The following is a 17,755-nucleotide window of genomic DNA, read 5'->3' on the forward strand; positions in this document are numbered from 1 at the left end:
TGCCTAATTGAATCCTCATACCAACCTCGAGGGGTTGATATGGGCATCTCCATTTTCCCATGATGCACAGGGGCTGAGTAACTCACCTACTGTCACACAGTCATTCACAGGGGCTTTCTGCCAGTTTTTGGAGGCACCAACACAGGGCCTTTGCACGAGCCGTTCCCTCTCCTTACAACCTTACTCATGTAATCTCAAAGCTGACTGTATCTTATTATTTTGGCTTAATTCACGCATATCACCCTTTCAAAAAGGCCTTTTTTGTTTTGTTTTGTTTTGTTTTTTGAGACAGAGTCTCGCTCTGTCCCCCAGGCTGGAGTGCAGTGGCACGATCTCAGCTCACTGCCAGCTCCGCCTCCTGGGTTCACGCCATTCTCCTGCCTCAGCCTCCCAAGTAGCTGGGACAACAGGTGCCCGCCACCACGCTAGGCTAATTTTTTGTATTTTTAGTAGAGATGGGGTTTCACTATGTTAGCCAGGATGGTCTCGATCTCCTGACCTCGTGATCCACCCACCTCGGCCTCCCAAAGTGTTGGGATTACAGGCGTGAGCCACCGTGCCTGGCAAAAAAAGGCCTTTCTTAATGCCTGCTGCAACTCAGTTCCCCAGCTCTTTGCTAGCAAGCCACACTGTTTTGTTTTCTTTACATCATTGACTGCTATCTTAGATGATTTCTTTCTTTTTTTTTTTTTTTTTTAAATTCTTTTTTTTGAGACGGAGTCTCGCTCTGTCACCCAGGCTGGAGTGCAGTGGCCGGATCTCGGCTCACAGCAAGCTCCGCCTCCCGGGTTCACACCATTCTCCTGCCTTAGCCTCCCGAGTAGCTGGGACTACAGACGCCCGCCACCTCACCCGGCTAGTTTTTTGTATTTTTTAGTAGAGATGGGGTTTCACCACGTTAGCCAGGATGGTCTCGATCTCCTGACCTCGTGATCCGCCCGTCTCGGCCTCCCAAAGTGCTGGGATTACAGGCTTGAGCCACCGCGCCCGGCCTATGATTTATTTCTTTGTCCACTTGTGTTATCTGTCTCTCCTTCCTTAGTCCCACCTCTCCAACTTGAATGTCAGATCCAGGAGGGCAGGGATGTTTTCTGGCTTGTGGCTGTGTCCCTAGTGACTAGAACAGTGCCTTGCACATAACAGGTCCTCAATACATGTTTTTGTTTTTGAGATGGGGTCTCACTCTATCAGCCAGGCTGGAGTGCAGTGGCACGGTCATAGCTCACTGCAACTTTAACCTTCTGGATTCAAGCAATAATCCTGCCTCAGTCTCCTGAGTAGCTGGGACTACAGGTTCACGCTACCATTCCCAGCCAATTAATTTTTTTTTTTTTTTTGGTAGAGATAGAGTCTCACTATATTATCCAGGCTGGTCTCGAACTTCTGGGCTCAAGTGATCCTCCCGTCTCAGCCTGCCAGAGTGCTGGGATTACAGGCATGAACCACCTACCCAGCTTACATGTTTTCTTTTTAGTGAATAAATAAAGAGCAAGTGAGTGAAATGGGAGTGTTCATACTTGAACTCAGATCTGTCTGACGCAGAAGCTCATGCTTTTCCCTCCCAGAGAGGTTCAGGTTCCACCCAGGGGCTAAGGTTCACCCATGAGTCTCTAATAATAGTTGTCATCAAGTGACACAGTTATTCCTTTATTAGCATTTGCTAAAGTGCTTCTTTTATGGTTCGTCTGAAGTCCTCTGATGGAGTGATTAGCTAGGTCAGGAGACCACTGTAGGCAAAAAGTAAATATTTGCAATGCAATTAATAACCATCTGGGATTTCTGCCGAGCCACCGCTCTCTTTTATCCAGGTAACAGCACCTGGAGTTCTCTTTTGGAAACCAACCTCCTCATGGCTCCAGGGAGGTGAGGGGCCCAGGACTGACCAATCAGAGCACTTCATCCCCTGACAACAGTGATTTCTGGAGAGCTGGGCATGGCACCCAGAACAAGCCAGGGAGAAGCAGTCTCTTAGGGATTTTTCTGGAACTCTGGGGAATAAAGCAATTTTTCTTTTTTCTGTTTCTAAAATTTTATTTATTTATTTAGAGACAGAGCCTTGCTCTGCTGCTCAATTTGGAGTGCAGTGGCGTGATCTCTGCTCACTGCAACCTCCAGCTCTCAGGTTTAAGAGATTCTCATGCCTCAGCCTCCAGATTAGCTGGGATTACAGGCATGTGCCACCATGCCTGGCTAATTTTTTTGTATTTTTAGTAGAGACAGTCTTTCACTATGTTGCCCAGGCTGGTCTTGAACTCCTGGCCTCCAATGACCCACTTGCCTTGGCCTCCCAAAGTGGTGGGATTATAGGTGTGAGACACCGCACCCAGCCTAAAAGCATTTTTTCTTGCTTCCGGGTTTGCTGAGCTGAAGAGATCTCAGTGTGTAGCTGCTGGGGGCCATCTTTCTATCATGAGTAGAGAGGTTGCCTAAAAACGAGGCCAACACATACGAAAGCATAGTCAGTGCACCGAAGGAGAGATTTCTAATGGCATCATTTAAACACCTAGATTCAGCTGTGCCTGATATCCATACTGATCCTTCAGCTTGTGTGCTATGCTGGTCTGTGTATTCTCATTGTTTCCCCTGAAGTCAGTTTGTTTTGGGATTACTTTAAATCCCAAAAGAACTTTGATTGAGGCCAGGCGCAGTGGCTCACACCTGTAATCCCAGCACTTTGGGAGGCCGAGGCAGGCGGATCACTTGAGGTCGAGAGTTCGAGACCAGACTGACCAACATGGAAAAACCTCGTCTCTACTAAAAATGCAACATTAGCCAGGCGTGGTGGCGCATGCCTGTAATTCCAGCTACTCGGGAGGCTGAGGCAGGAGAATCACTTGAACCTGGGAGGCAGAGGTTTCAGTGAGCCGAGATCGGGCCATTGCACTCCAGCCTGGGCAACAAGAGTGAAACTTGGTCTCAAAACAAACAAACAAAAAAACAAAAAAGAAAAAAGAAAACACAAAACAAAAAAAAGCACTTTGATTGAAAGGAAAAATGAAAAACAGAGCTTTGAAAGGATCTGACTCTCACTCTAGCTGAGATTCAGTCTGGATAAGGGAAGACTCTGGGGAAGAGATGGTGAAGCTGACTGCTGTGGGAGGAGGAGAACTTAGCAGGTCACTGTTTCTGAGAACTGCAGAACTCCATGCAAACCTCTGCATTAAGAGATGACCAAGACCAGTTGTGGTGGCTCATGCCTGTAATCCCAGCACTTAGGGAGGCTGAGGTGGGAGGATTGCTTGAGGCCAGGTGTTTGAGACCAGCCTGGGAAACATAAGGAGACCCCATTTCTTTTTCTTTTTTTTTTTTTTTTTTGGCAAATAAACATTTTGACAAAAAGCTGTTCACATTTGAACAAAGTTAATTTAAAATTTTTTTTTACTCTTTTTTTTAAATTTATTTTTATTATTTATTTATTTATTTATTATTATTATTATACTTTAAGTTCTAGGGTACATGTGCATAATGTGCAGGTTTGTTACATATGTATACTTGTGCCATGTTGGTGTGCTGCACCCATCAACTCGTCAGCACGCATCAACTCGTCATTTACATCAGGTATAACTCCCAATGCACTCCCTCCCCCCTCCCCCCTCCCCATGATAGGCCCCGGTGTGTGATGTTCCCCTTCCCGAGTCCAAGTGATCTCATTGTTCAGTTCCCACCTATGAGTGAGAACATGCGGTGTTTGGTTTTCTGTTCTTGTGATAGTTTGCTAAGAATGATGGTTTCCAGCTGCATCCATGTCCCTACAAAGGACACAAACTCATCCTTTTTTATGGCTGCATAGTATTCCATGGTGTATATGTGCCACATTTTCTTAATCCACTCTGTCACTGATGGACATTTGGGTTGATTCCAAGTCTTTGCTATTGTGAATAGTGTCGCAATAAACATATGTGTGCATGTGTCTTTATAGCAGCATGATTTATAATCCTTTGGGTATATACCCAGTAAAGGGATGGCTGGGTCATATGGTACATCTAGTTCTAAATCCTTGAGGAATCGCCATACTGTTTTCCATAATGGTTGAACTAGTTTACAATCCCACCAACAGTGTAAAAGTGTTCCTATTTCTCCACATCCTCTCCAGCACCTGTTGTTTCCTGACTTTTTAATGATCGCCATTCTAACTGGTGTGAGATGGTATCTCCTTGTGGTTTTGATTTGCATTTCTCTGATGGCCAGTGATGATGAGCATTTTTTCATGTGTCCGTTGGCTGTATGAATGTCTTCTTTTGAGAAATGCCTGTTCATATCTTTTGCCCACTTTTTGATGGGGTTGTTTGTTTTTTTCTTGTAAATTTGTTTGAGTTCTTTGTAGGTTCTGGATATTAGCCCTTTGTCAGATGAGTAGATTGCAAAAATTTTCTCCCATTCTGTAGGTTGCCTGTTCACTCTGATGGTAGTTTCTTTTGCTGTGCAGAAGCTCTTTAGTTTAATTAGATCCCATTTGTCAATTTTGGCTTTTGCTGCCATTGCTTTTGGTGTTTTAGACATGAAGTCTTTGCCCATGCCTATGTCCTGAATGGTACTACCTAGGTTTTCCTCTAGGGTTTTTATGGTATTAGGTCTAACATTTAAGTCTCTAATCCATCTTGAATTAATTTTCGTATAAGGAGTAAGGAAAGGATCCAGTTTCAGCTTTCTATTTATGGCTAGCCAATTTTCCCAGCACCATTTATTAAATAGGGAATCCTTTCCCCATTTCTTGTTTCTCTCAGGTTTGTCAAAGATCAGATGGCTGTAGAGGTGTGGTATTATTTCTGAGGACTCTGTTCTGTTCCATTGGTCTATATCTCTGTTTTGGTACCAGTACCATGCTGTTTTGGTTACTGTAGCCTTGTAGTATAGTTTGAAGTCAGGTAGTGTGATGCCTCCAGCTTTGTTCCTTTGACTTAGGATTGTCTTGGAGGTGAGGGCTCTTTTTTGGTTCCATATGAACTTTAAAGCAGTTTTTTCCAATTCTGTGAAGAAACTCATTGGTAGCTTGATGGGGATGGCATTGAATCTATAAATAACCTTGGGCAGTATGGCCATTTTCACAATATTGATTCTTCCTATCCATGAGCATGGTATGTTCTTCCATTTGTTTGTGTCACAAGACCCCATTTCTACAAAAAAATTAAAAAATTAGCTGGGCATGGTGGCATGTATGTGCCTGTAGTCTTAGCTATTTGGGAGGCTGAGGTGGGAGGATTGCCTATGCTCAGGAGTGTGAGGCCACGGTGAGTTATTATTGAGCCACTGTGCTCCAGCCTGGGCAACGGAAGGAGACTCTGTCAAAAAAAAAAAAAAAAAAAAAGGAAAGAAAGAGAGGTGATCAAACTTTAGCAGGGCGTCTAGTAGAATAAGGTCATGTTCTTAGGATGACTCCAGCCCCCCATTAAAATGCCACCTGAGAAAGCTCTACCTTGCCAGGAGAATTTACTGTCTGACTGAGCCAACATCTGGCAATATATCCCTAATTTCCCTTTTCAGAACATTTACTAAAAAGGGCCTACAATTGTGAATCCTTCCTCTTTCAGAAGTGTGTGTATTTGTGTCTATATCCTACAATTCAGGGGTGTTTCTAGAGGATCTGAAAGCCATTCCTTTGAAATAGAATCATCAGAAGGTGAAGACCTCCGTTTCCTGGTCTCTGTGGGAGGATATAATTCTAACTATGACAATTGCCAACTAGCAGACACAGCTGGCCTAATCCCACTGACACTGTACAATTTTTGTTTTTTTTTTTTAAGATGGAGTCTCGCTCTGTTGCCCAGGCTGGAGTACAGTGACATGATCTCGACTCACTGCAACCTCTGCCTCCCAAGTTCAAGAGATTCTCCTGCCTCAGCCTCCTGAGTAGCTGGGATTACAGGTGCACACCACCATGCCCAGCTAGTTTTGGGGTTTTTAGTAGAGACGGGGCTTCACCATGTTGGCCAGTCTGGTCTCGAACACCTAACCTCAGGTGATTTGCCTGCCTTGGCCTCTGAAAGTGCTGGGATTGCAGGCATGAGCCAGCCAACTTTTTATGATTTTTCCTTGCAGTGTGCTTCTCTCCCCATCCCTCATTCTGCCTTCTAGACGCCCAGCCACCTCTGCAGGAATCTGAATGGAGCTCAGCTCTTTCCCCTACTGCCAGTGGTTACTGAATAAGATCTTTTTCATAGCTTTAACTGATGTCCCGCTTTGTTTATTGTGAACATTTCTCAAACCTCAGTGTTTCTCATACCACACTGGTAATTCTTTCCATATGCACACATCACGTACACTTTTTTTTTCCTCTTTTGTTTTTGAGACAGTGTCTCCTTCTGTAGCCCAGGCTGGAGTGCGGTGGTGTGACCACAGCTGACTGCAGCCTTGACCTCTCGGCTCAAGCGATCTTCCTGCCTCATCCTCCCGAGTAGCTGGGACTACAGGCACACATCACCACGGCTGGCTAATTAAAAAAAAATTTTTTGTAGAGTTGGGGTCTTCCTATGTTGCCCAGGCTGGTCTCAAACTCCTGGGCGCAAGTGATCCTCCTGCTTTGGCTTCCCAAAGTGCCTGGATTATAGGCCTAAGCCTCTACACCTGGCTACACTTTTTTTTTTTCTTTTGAGACAGAGTCTCACTCTGTCACCCAGGCTGGAGTGCAGTGGCGTGATCTCAGCTCATTACAACCTCTGCCTCCTGGGTTCCAGTGATTCTCCTGCCTCAGCCTCCCAAGTAGCTGGGATGACAGGCACCCACCACCATAATTTTTGTATTTTTAATAGAGACAGGGTTTCAGCAGGTTGGCCAGGCTGGTCTTGAACTCATGATCTCAAGTGATCCACCTGCCTTGGCCTCCTGAAGTGCTGGGATTACAGGTGTGAGCTATTGTGCCTGGCCTCCGGCTACACTTTTCTTTACTCAATATTTTTGTTTAAAATGACTCATCTAAAATAAGTTCACTCATTTTTTTTAAACAATAACATCCACAAAATTATCTATGAATATGTTAATTACATTTAAATGTAGATGACAGTAACAAAATGAAAGTAAAACATATCTGTCCACATACCATGTGGAATTTTTTGGTGTGTCACCAAAAGAACAGGAACCCCGTATGGAGGAAATAGTCATGACAATTGCTAGTATTTATGGAGAACTTGGCTCTGAGCCTGGTCCTACTCTTTGCATATATTAGCTTTACATATATTCGTTTATGTAACTTCACACTTTACATCATTTAGCTCTTTTATCCTTTCAACAACACTATGAGGCAGGTGCTGCCGTTCTCCTATTGCAGAAGAGGAAACAGAGGCACAGAGAGGTTAAGTGACTTATCCAGGCCACAAAGCTGCTGAATCGCTGGGCAGACCCAGGTATCAGGCTCTGGAGCCCGTGGTCTTAAGTGCAACGACCTTTTTTTTTTTAAGACGGCGTCTTGCTCAGTCGCCCAGGCTGGAGTGCTGTGGCGCGATCTCCGCTGGCTGCAAGTTCTGCCTCCCGGGTTCACGCCATTCTCCTGCCTCAGCCTCCCAAGTAGCTGGGACTACAGGTGCCCGCCACCGCGCCCAGCTAATTTTTTTTGTATTTTTAGTAGAGACGGGGTTTCGCCGTGTTAGCCAAGATGGTCTCAATCTCCTGACCTCGTGATCCACCCGTCTTGGCCTCCCAAAGTGCTGGGATTACAGGTGTGAGCCACCGGGCCCGGCCCAGTGCAACAACCTTTTAAAGTCATTTGTGTCTCCTAACATCCCTAGCTGGTAGAAATTGCTTCCTTTTTTTTACATGAGGAAACAGAGATTCACGGAAGTTAAACGAATTGTTCCAGGTCACGTGCACGTAAGTGGCAGAACCAGGATTTGGACTTAGGGATTTGGACCTGGGATCCTGAGTTTGGCTCTGTGATAGGTGAAGAGACTTCGGTGTTGGGTGAGAGTGTGGGGCTGTGGGAGGAGCATTCCGGGTTGAAGGAACAGACAGGTTGAATTTGTCCTTCCGTCCTGGAACCACTTGGAATCTGTTAGGAATAACGTTTAAATTTTTAAGGAAATTGGACGCTTGAACAATGGATTTTCAGCCAAGCAATTTTATTTTTGTGCAGAGGCGTGTCTCTTTGGCCAGTTGCCATGAGAGCATACCTGAACAAAGGGGCACCAGAGTCTATTTTTGATGCAAGTCTTGCTCCTGTACCCTTTCCCCATTGGGTGGGGTTGGGTTGTACAATTTAATTTTGGTTGGCTAAACATTTGTGTTTTTTTAGATAAGGTGGGCACATAAAAGAAAGTGGAGAGGAAAGGGGAAGGAGTGTTTGTAATGAGTTAGAAAGTTATTATTATTATTTTTTTTAACAAGGAAAGGAATGTGAGTTGGTATTGATAATGCTTGGTACTGTGGCATGTCTGGGCATTAAAAAAGGCAAAAAAAAGATAGGTACTATACATTGAAAAATAAAAGACTGATTAGGTTATCTAAAAAAAAAAAAAAAAAAAAAAAAACCACCTCATCATATTCCACAAATCCATGTGCCCAGCTTCAAACAGACCCTCAGCAACCTCTGGAAATCCGTTTATATCTCTTTGGTCAGTTCCTGGTTCCAATTTTCTCAGCAGTCATTCCAGCCTTTACTGCCATATACAAAGCCTAGATCACTCTCATAGTTATACCCGAGAACCAGCTCGGCTTCCTCTGGTTAAATTTCACTCATTGGGTCTGAACACATTTTATTTCCTGCCCCCACCCGTGAACTTATGAGCCAGCCTCACTTCCTTCCTCCCATCCTCAGACAATGAATTTACTGACATTCAAGGTCAAGACCTGTTCTCCCGGCTCCTTGAGTCCCGAGACCATCAGTCATCATTCCTCCTGCCCTGTGTGAGGGAATCCTGCATTTCTCACATCTCTGTGAGAAGGATGTGTCACCGACTGAACTGGGTCTGTTTGCCTGTACACAATGCACAATGGAAAGCCACACACCAAAGCCTTGGGGTTTGTTTTGTTTTGTTTTGTTTTGTTTTGATGGAGTCTGAGTCTGTCGCCCAGGCTGGAGTGCGGTGGGACGATCTTGGTTCACTGCAAGCTCCGCCTCCCGGGTTCATGCCATTCCCCTGCCTCAGCCTCCGGAGTAGCTGGGACTACAGACACCCACCACCACGCCCGGGTAATTTTTTGTATTTTTAGTGGGGACGGGGTTTCACCATGTTAGCAAGGATGGTCTTGATCTCCTGACTTCGTGATCCGCCCGCCTTGGTCTCCCAAAGTGCTGGGATTACAGGCATGAGCCACCGTACCTAGCCAACCTTGGGATTTTGTAGAGAGAAAAATGTATTGCAAGGCTGTTAAGCAAGGAGACAGAAGTCAGGCTCAAATGTCTCCCTGAGCTAGGGGTTGGGACAGGTTTTGTAGTCCCAAGGGTAATGAGCATGATCTGATTGGATCTTGCCTTATTGTGAACATTTCCCAAACCTCAGTGTTTCTCGTACTACATTCGTAATTATTTGCAGGAAGGCATGATCTGATTGGATCTTGTAATGAGGTGATGTGGGGAGGCATGATTTGATTGGACCCTGCCCTGGGGTGATGCCAGGGCTCGATGTGATTGGATCCTGGATCCCGCCATCCAGTGTCCACTTCTTAATTCAATCCTCACTTCTCAGTCCGAGTACTTAGGTTCCACTCAAGGTTACATGTTTGGTTTACTTGGGCATGCTTAAATTACGGACCTTCAATCTGGGAGTCCATGGCAACTGAAAAACAACTTACAATTTTGTTGCATAAAAGTTGAATCAGATTGGTCTGGTGTGATTACAAATGCCCCTATCTTTCCCAGTCGAAGGCATCCCCTGCTCCTCCTGGAGGTTTTGGAAATATCTTCGTACAATTTTACTTACTTACTTACTTACTTATTTATTTATTTATTTATTTATTTATTTATTTATTTATTTGGTACAGATGGGATCTTGTTTTGTTGCTCAGGCTGGTTTTGAACTTGGGGCCTCAAGTAATCCTCCCACCTCAGCCTCCCAAAGCACTGGGATTAGAGGCATGAGCCACTGTGCCCAGCCCATCTTCCTACAGTTTGGTTGTCACAATGCCTAAGGATGAAACAGTAGTGACATTTATTGGGCAAAACCTCCTGCAATAATAGGTGGGACTGTCCCATATAACAGAAACTTGTCTCAGCTAAAATATTAATCGTGCTCCAGTTAGAAATCTGAAGTTGGAATAAGGCTTTTGGCTTTTGTCCCCTGCTATGAGATTGATAGATTGATAAGTTTGGGAGAAGAAAATGAGCTAACTTGGTTCAGATCCTCTCCTTCTCCCATTTTTTGGATTTACCTGTCTCCAGAAAGACTACAATTTGGTCTGCTTCCTCCTACCATGTGACAATGTACTTGCACTAGTAGAGGTAGCAATTATTGGGGTGGTAAATATATATGGCAGAGAAGCTAGTGGTGCCTCCCCAATCTATGAGTCCTTTCATAGTTAGAGGAGTTTAAGTTTGGCCCATGGTTGCCTGGAATAAAGACTAAATTTCCCAGCCTTCCTTGCAGCAGCCATGGTCATGTGAGCACATTCTGGTGAATGGTATGTCAACAGAAGAGTTGTGTGCCATTTCTGGGTCATGCCCTTCAATAAAGGTCTCACTTTCTTGTGTTCCCTTCCTTCAGGTGGAAGTGGGGACATGCTAGGGCAACCTGGGAACAAGCGTGGGGACATGCTAGGGGCCCTGGAAAGAAGCATGTCAATGAAAAGAGTCAAGCCCTCTAATATATACATGTTTTTTGAGACAGAGTCTTGCTCTGTCACCCAGGCTGGACTACAATGGTACAATCTTGGATCACTGCAACCTCTGCCTCCCAGGTTCAAACAATTCTTATGCCTCAGCCTCCCAAGTAGCTGGGATTACAGGTGTGCACCACAACGCCCAGCTAAGTTTTTTTATTTTCAGTAGAGACGGGGTTTCACCATGTTGGCCAGTCTGGTCTTGAACTCCTCACCTCAGGTGATCTGCCCACCTTGGCCTCCCAAAGTGCTGGGATTACAGGAATGAGCCACTGTGCCTGGCCCTGTAAAATATTTTAAGAGATTTATTCTGAGCTAAATATGAGTGACCATAGCCCATGACACAGCCCTCAGGTGACCCTGAAAACATATGGCCAAGATGGTTGGGGTGTAGCTTTGTTTTACACATTTTAGGGAGACACCAGACATCAATCAAAACGTTTAAGATATACATTGGTTCAGTCCAGAAAGGTGGGATAACTCAAAGTGGTGGGGGAGGGGCTTCCATATAGGTAGATTTACAAATTTTTCGATTGGCAATTGGTTGAAAGAGTTATCATCTATAGAAAGGAATGTCTGAGTTATGATAAGAGGTCATGGAGATCAGAGTTTTATGATGCAAACGAAGCCTCCAGGTAGCAGCCTTCAGAGAGAATAGATTGCAAATGTTTCTTATCAGACTTCAGGTCTGTGTTGATGTTAAATGCTGGTCTGTTTTTCCTGAACTCTGAAAGGGATGAGGCCATAACGAGGCACTAACATAGGAGCTAGAAAGAAATTATTTAGGTGGATAGTAAGGGTAACAGAGTCCTTGGTGGAATTTCCCTTTTAACAAAAAACAGCCCCAAAGTCACGTCTTTTCTACAAAGAGCGTCTTGAAAAATTGAGCTGTAAACATAGACAAGCAAACTAGAAGCTTGCTTGGGTAAATGCTGGCAGCTGTGCCAATAGAAAAGGGCTGCCTGGAGGCCAGGTATGTTCAACATGGAGGCTCCATCTTCCCTTTTCTTTGTCACCACATGTACAGTAAAGCAAGCAGGCGGCATGGCACCGGCCAGGTAGGGAGTCCATCTGCGTAATAAAAGATTGGGGTGTGGTGGCCAGTTTTTTCAGCAGCTATGCAAAAGGTACACCTAGTACCCTAGAACTTAAAGTATTAAAAAAAAAAAAAAAAAGATACACCTAGCCCTATCCAGTTTTTTGCATGCCATGCAAATGGCACACCTGGTTCAACCAATCTTTCGTGTGCCCTATGTAAATCAGACACTGCCTTTTCAAATTCATCTATAAAACCTCCTGCACTTCACTGTGGACCGGAAAACCCTCTTGGGATTCCCTCTTAATGCAGGAGACAGCAAAATTTTCTCTTTATTTCACCTATTAAACCTCTGCTCCTAACCTCACTCCTTGTGTGTCCACGTCCTTGATTTTGTTGGTGTGAGGCAACGACTCTCAGGTATTATCCAAGACGAACAACCCTGCTTCAGCACATCCGACCCCTACCACCATCCCACCCGTCATGGGCTGAACCAGTCTTTCAGGTTAAATTTGGGGGGGCCTGGCTGAGGAGGGAGTCCATTGAGATGGTTTAGGTGTGTGGTAGGTGGCAGTTTTGAATTATATTTTTGGTTTACAAGCTCAGCATCATAGGGATAGCAGAGAACAAGATGAAAGAGCATGGACTCATGATACCCTCACAAAGCAGAGGTGCATACCAGCTAGGACTGTTACAGGACAGATAAAAATGCATTTCTATGGAATTTAAGCCATTGTTATTTTTAATCTATCACCAGCATCCAAACTTACATCCGATGTTAAGATATTTAGATTGGAGGTGACAGGAGGCAGGGGAAGTGATGACAAACCCATTGCACTCCACAGCTTGGCCACATTCCCTGATATTGCATATTGTTTAGGAAATACTGATGACATGCTGATCTGTCTCTCTCTCTCAATTGGTTCTAACTTCTGGCCAGGACTACGGATGTCATTTGTTGATGAAAAAAGCTAAGCTTGAAAATATTTGAAGATATTTATTCTTAGCCAAATGTGAGGACCATGCCCTATGACACAGCCTCAGGATATCCTGAGAATGTGTACCCAAGATGGTTGGATTACAGCTTGATTTTGTACATTTTAAGGGGACAGAAGTTATAGGCAGACATCAATCAGTACATGTAAGGTACACACTGATTCAGCCTGGAGAGGTGGGACAACTTGAAGTGGGGCAGAGGGGTTACAGGTCATAAATGGATTCAAAGATTTTCTGATTGGCAATTGGTTGAAAGAGTTAAGTTATCATCTCAAGACCTGGAATCAATAGAAAGGAGTGTCTGGGATAAGATAAGTTGTTGTGGAGACCAAGGTTCTTTTTTTTTTTTTTGAGACAGAGTCTCACTCTCTTGCCCCGGCTGGAGTGCAGTGGCGTGATTGCGATCTTGGCTCACTGCAACCTCTGCATCCCAGGTTCAAGCAATTCTCCTACCTCAGCCTCCTGTGTAGCTGGGATTACAGGCACCCGCCACCACGTCTGGCTAATTTTTTATATTTTTAGTAGAGATGGAGTTTTGCCATTTTGGTCAGGCTGGTCTCAAACTCCTGACCTCAAGTGATCTGCCTGCCTTGGCCTCCCAAAGTGTTGGGATTACAAGCGTAAGCCACCGCACCCGGTTTATATATATATTTTTGAGATACCACTGAAGCAGTGTCATTGTCTGGGGTAAATACCCGAGGTTCGTTGTCTCACAGTCACAGAAAACTAAGACATGGACCACCAGAGTGAGATTAAGAGGGGAAGTTTAGTAGGTGAAAGAAAGAGAAGAGTTCTCTGCGCAGAGAGGGGTCCTGGAGAAAATAAGTTGCCACTTCGGCAGTGAAATGCAGAAGGTTTTATAGATGAAGTTGAGGAGGCAGTGTCTGATTTACATAGGGCACGAAAGATTGGTCAGACCAGGTGTGCCATTTGCATAGCACATGATGAACTGGTTAGGACTAAGCGTGCCGTTTGCATAGTGTGCAAAGAAGCTGGCTGCCCCACCCAGCTTCATTATGTGGATAGGTTGTCTACCTGGCCAGTGCCATGTGCCTGCTTTTTTTTTTTTTTTTTTTTTTTTTTTTTTAAACCGCACATGTGGTAACAAAGGAAAGGAAAGACGGAGCCTCCATGTTGAACATACATGGCTTCCAGGTAGCCCTTTTCTATTGGCACAGCTGCCGGCATTCACCCATGCAAGCTTCCAGCTTGCTTATCTATTTCTGCAGCTCAATTTTTCAGGCTGCTTTTTGTTTAGAAAAGAAATGATTTTGGGGCTGGTTTTTGTTAAAAGAGAAATTCCACCAAGGACTCTGTTGCCCTTACTATCTGCCTAAATCATTTCTTTCTATCTCCTGTATCACCACCAGTGACTAGCTTTGTGTGTTTTGAGAGGCTCTTGCCTGTGTGAATTCAGCAAGCCCCGCACAGGTCTGGAGCCGACAATTCCAGTAGCAGCAAAACAGCAGCTTTTTGATTCCCCACCTGCCTGTGATGGTGGAGACAACACCTCCTCTAATGGGTCAGTTTTGCAGCTTCAGGTCATCGTGGGGGCCTAATGGAGTCAGAGTCCTTTCTCTTTTCCATCAGAGGACACTCAGATGTCTGTCCCAGGGATGGATCTGTTCCCTTCGCCTTCTGAGAAATTGAATTAGGCCAGGTGCAGGGTCTCACATCTGTAATCCCAGTGCTTTGGGAGGCCAAGGTGGGAGGACTGCCTGAGACCAGGAGTTCCTGATCAGCCTGGGCAACACAATGAGACTTCATCTATTTTTTAAAAAGTTAGCTGGGTATGGTGCATGCCTGTAGTCCCAGATACTCAGGAGGCTGAGGTGGGAGGATTGCTTGAGCCCATGAGTCCGAGGCTGCAATGAGTTATGATCCCTGTCACTGCACTCCAGTCCCAGCCAGTCCCAGGAGACAGAGTGAGACCCTGTCTTTAAAAAAATAAAAAAAGTAAAAAACAAACAAAAAAGAATTTGAGTTAATTCAATCTTCAAATTAGAAGCACAAGAATGTCCTAACAACAGACTGACCCCTGAAATATCTTGGGAAACACAAGCGCAATAGCATTCCAAATGAAAGCAATTTTCTCATCTTGCTGTTTTCAGCCACCGTCCATATATCAGCATAAAGGAAAATATTCGTTTAAATGAGAGAAGACTGTTACATTATCTTTATGTTTTAATAAAAATATCTAGCAGAGTCCTGGGTGGTCTTTTTAGTTCTATGAGGGTGGAGGAAGGGAGAATGGCCAATGAAAACTCATAATTCTTTGTACTTTTTAGGAAACAGGAGTGTCATTACCAGGAATAACAAATTATAAATGAAGACAATCAGCCCAGCTTTGGGAAGTTAGAGGTGGCTCTCTCAGGATGCAGCAACAGCAGTGTCTGAAGTCTGGGTGTCTTATAGGACTACTTTGTGAGAACCACATTTACAAGGAAGGTTTTACCAGGGAAAGAGCATCTGCTTTTCTATAGTTGCAGAAGAGAGAATGATTTTCTCTTTTTTAGGCTGCTGAGATTTTTATTTCTAGGAGTTACAACAGCCTAGAGTTTCAAGGCAAACTCTTGCAATCACATTTTTTAGTCCTGAGAGGAGAACAAAGAAGCAGCTCTAATACAGTAAAAATGTAACAATACGGGAAAGGAAATAGGAGTACCAGGATTACTAATAAATAGAAGATGATGCATGCAGCGTTTTGCATCCCTAAGATAAATAAACAAAGCAGGAAAGAAGAGTGCAAACTTCGGTTGTGTTGTGCTAGGATGCCTGAGAATCTGGGCCAGTCATTTGGACTCAAGAACCTGTCACTTTCAGCTGTATCTCATTCAAAGGTTAATGATGACATTAGGTTTTCCCATATCTTGGAATAATATCCATATCTGCCCAATTGTCTCTTGAAGAGTGGCATTTGGAAAACTCTTGACTTCTTGCAAAGCTGAGACATCTACAATGGTGACAACTTGCGGTCTTCAAGTTTTACTTGAGTTTCCCCTCTGCCTCTTGGTGTCAACCCCACATTAACAAACATTTTCAGGGACATTCCTCCTCGCCTCCTGTGTTCCTGTTCCTCATCCCATCCTATGCTTAACTGAGCCTGGGCTATGTTTAGACAAGAAAACCAGCCCCTCAAATATGACTTTGGATGCTTTTGGCCATACAAAATGGATAACTCAATTCAAAGTGGTTTAAAACACTGACATGTATTATCCTATGTAGCAGGGATTCCAATGAAAGGGCAGTTCCCGTGTTGGTCGATACAGTGGCTCAGTAATAACACCAAGGATCCAGGTTCTTCATCTTCCTACCCCAGCCTCAGCAGGTTGTCCTCTCATGGTGACTTCCCTCCCAGTCCAAGATGGTGGCGAGCCACATCCATAGACACAAAAGGGGAATTTCTGCTCCTAGTTCTCTTCAAGATCCAATAAAATCTCTCCCATCAGCCCCCAGCAGACTTCCTGTCACTTGGCATTGGCCAGAACCTGGTCTCATGCCCATTCTTCTTTCCCTTTTCTCCAGCTGTCCAAATAATACCCAAAGGTTTCTGCTCCCAACTCCCCATTCCTACTCATCTAGAGAGCTGGTCAGGACCCTAACAGGTATGCCTGAGAGAATAGTTATGTGCTATCTGGGCCAGGCTGCCCTCTGCTCTTCTTCTGGACTGTCCTCCATTTGCCACGAAATTCTTCCTGTTGCTTGTCTATGACTCTGTCATTTGGGCTGTAACAAGAGTAATCTATCTTGTGTGAATGATATATAGTACTATTATTATTGTTCTATCTCATCCTTCTCCACCTTGCCCTGCCCTTCTCTGGAAGTGGATACAGGGGCGATACCCCACTCAAGCTAGTTCTTACACCCCCTTCTCATCCCAGTTGGCTGTGGACCAGAATCAGGACCACTGCCTTGCCCACCTTGATGGGAGCCATTTATTGTGCTCTGTGTGAATGGCGTCCCCTGGTGGTGGAGGCATGTATTTTGGGTGAGGACAGGGGTGGGATGAGGGCTCATCTAGATGGGGGTGCAAGACTGGATCTTTCATCTCTGGGCTGGGGAGGTGAAGAAGATCAGAACCCACCCCATTTACAGTTCCCGAAGATCACCAGGTAAACACTCCCTGTGGCTGCCACACGGGAAGAGTGAATTGTTGATTCACGTTGGCTCCCAGCTGGGCAGGGCAGGGACCTTGTCCTGGCTGGGGCTAGAATTCTTATCAAGAGTTTATTCTGGCTGGGCTCCAAGAGGAGATTAATGGCTGCTTGGCCTTGGGCCTGTTTCCCAGGTCGCCATCTGCTCCAGGTGAGTGACATCCACTGGCCCACTGTGGGTAGTTTTTGGTGGAATCAGTTCTCTGAATGTCTGTCAGGAAACTTTTCAGTTTAGAGACCCTCAGGGGCTGAAGGTTTAGGATGCCCACCATCTCTGCAGAAGGAATAAGGTTTCGGAAGAGATGCTTCTGATGTCCATGTTCTCTACGTCCTTGGTAATGCATACCCTGATTTTTAAATGGATGCATGGGAGTTCAGCAAAAAATATATTCTCTAGGTTCCCTGGAGCTAAGTGTGGCCATGTGGCTGAATTTTGGCCAATAGATAGAAGTAGAAGTGTTATATGAGGCTACCAGGAGCTGGCCTTAAAGACAGCCTTTGATCCTAACCCTTTCACTACTGACCAGATTGTGGATATGATGGCTGGAGCTCTGGCAGCCATCTTGGACCCCAAGTTATGTACTGAAGATGACATACCAATAATAATTGAAGGAGGCTGCGTCCCCAGGATTATGAAACTGCCACACTTGCCCTGAACTCTCTATCTCTAGACTCCATTTATGTCAAAGAGAAACTTCCATCTTGTTGAGAACATTTGATTTTGGGGTTTTCTGTTACTTGCAGCTGAAGCTAGTCTTGACAAAATGCTCTCTCTGGAAGGAGGAATGCAGGATGCATCCTGTCAGGGCAGATGTAACTCTTAAGG

Source organism: Chlorocebus sabaeus, chromosome 6, assembly GCF_047675955.1.
Source record: "Chlorocebus sabaeus isolate Y175 chromosome 6, mChlSab1.0.hap1, whole genome shotgun sequence".
NCBI lineage: Eukaryota > Metazoa > Chordata > Mammalia > Primates > Cercopithecidae > Chlorocebus > Chlorocebus sabaeus.